This window comes from Chrysochloris asiatica, unplaced genomic scaffold (genome assembly GCF_000296735.1).
Source record: "Chrysochloris asiatica unplaced genomic scaffold, ChrAsi1.0 scaffold00058, whole genome shotgun sequence".
In the NCBI taxonomy this organism is placed as follows: domain Eukaryota; kingdom Metazoa; phylum Chordata; class Mammalia; order Afrosoricida; family Chrysochloridae; genus Chrysochloris; species Chrysochloris asiatica.
The window spans coordinates 12,228,055-12,230,227 of record NW_006408576.1 but is presented as its reverse complement, the minus strand read 5'-3'; positions in this window follow the sequence as shown (position 1 = coordinate 12,230,227).

Here is a 2,173-nt window from a genome sequence, read left to right as displayed (position 1 = left end):
CCCCCAATGTTTCCCAATAGATTCTGTTCTTGACAGTCAAATAATCTTGAGTTGACTACCAAAATTTTATCTTCATGTTATATGTCTTAGTTGGTCACATTCTTACCTAGGTCTGGATGACGGCTTTATTTCTTACTGCCTTTCTGGTGGACTCATGGGCATCTATCTCCTAGCTATTCTGGAATCTCAGTGTATTAAAATCAACTCTGTGGCATGAAAAGCAGTGAAGGGAGCAATCTGATGGATCAAGGAAGAAGTTGAATCTTTCTTTTAAAAGAGGAGACAGAAAAGGAGAGCAACCAAGGCATGGTACCTGCTGCAAAGTTGGTAGTCTTAGACTCTAAAAGTAGGGATGTCCCAAATGAATTTTTAATACCTTTCAAAATGGTCCTGCACTTCCAACAAATTATTTTTGTATTAATATCAGTTTAGATTTTATTTTCATGAAGATTTCAGAACTGTAGGGGCATAGACTTTGAATTTCTTAAAAGAAAAGGCTCCAGACTTATTTTTCTTATGGTTCCCAGCACATTGTGTGCAAAAGACTTGACTACTCCTTATGGCACTAGGGTTTCAAAAGGTGTGTAATGGTTATAGATCTTTGTTCAGTAATTTTTTTCTTATTAAATATCACTACAAAGAAAGCAATCTAAAATTTATGAAATACATTTCTGGAAGTATGTTCTAGAAATATACTCATACCCAAAATGCAACACGGATTTCTCTTTTGCCAAAAGAAAACTTCAGTTCTTCAGTGTGGCACATTTCACTGTCCTGCCTCTGACTTATTCTCCATCAACTCTTTTATCTTTTTCTCCCTCATCAGATACTGTACTTTCTAATGACACCAAAAAATATATATATTTTTTTCATTTGGGGAAGAAGATATGCTATGCCATTCCTATGTTTATGCCTCTGTATATGTGATTCTTTTTGAAATGTTCTTTCTTTTCTTCAAAGGCTAGGAACACATTCTATTTATTTAAGATCAAATGTCAGTTACTATGTTGAATTCTCAGAGCAGTTTGATTTTGCCTTTTATGCTAGTTATTGGAATACTGGTATGGCACTGTAAGATAAGCACCAGACTGCTAGTTACAAGGTCATTGTTTCAAACCAACCGGCCACCTCTTGTGAACCCCATACAACATCACTAAGAGTTGGAACTGGCGCGATAGTATTTAACAACGTGCTACTTGTTACACTACATTGGAGTTAGCTCTCTATTGACATGCCTATTTCTCACACTAGAAAGTGAGCTCCTTGAGTGTCACAATCACTGTTAAACACATTTCCCTTCCTTCTTTTCCTCTTCTACTTACCAGTTGTTATTAGTTGCTGCAGAATCCATTCCAATTCATTACAAACCCATGTGTGTACACTATAACTTCTCTATAGTGGCATAGTGGTTAGGAATCAAGATGCTAACCTCAGGGTCAGCAGTTTGAAACTTCCAGCTGTTCCATGGAAGAAAGATGAGGCTTTCTGCTCCCGTAAAGATGTACAGCCTCGGAAACCCTGTACAAGGTCATTATGAACTGACTCCACGGCACATAACCACCACCATCACCAACCTTTCAAAAACAGATTGCCAAGCCTGTCCTCCAAGAACCTTTGTTGTAGATTTGACTCATAGTGACCCTATGCACAACAGAACAAAACATTGCCCAGACCTATGCCATCCTCACAATTATTATTACATTTGAGTCCATTTTTTCTGCCACTGTGTCAACACATCTTGTTGAGAGTCTTCCTCTATTTCATTGACCTCCTGCTTTACCAAGCATGATGTCCTTCTCTAGAGACTGGTCCTTCCTGGAAACAAGTCCAAGGTATAAGAGCCACATGATCCTAGCTTCTAAGGTGCATTCTAACTGTACTTATTTAAAAATAGTTTTTTGTTGTTGTTGTTGTTCTAGAAGTCCATGGTACTTTCAATTTTTTCTACAACACCATGATTCAAATGTATCAGTTCTTCTATAATTTTTCTTATGGATTGTCTAAATTTCAAATTGACTAAATTCACTATTGTAGTGACAATAAGAAGTGGTTGATTTTCAACCATTTCAAGAGGTAGCAAGTGATCAAGAGCCAATGATACTGAAAGAAGAAGTCCAAGGTTCATTGATGACATTAAGAAAGAACAAGACCCAGGAATTGATGTACTACAAAT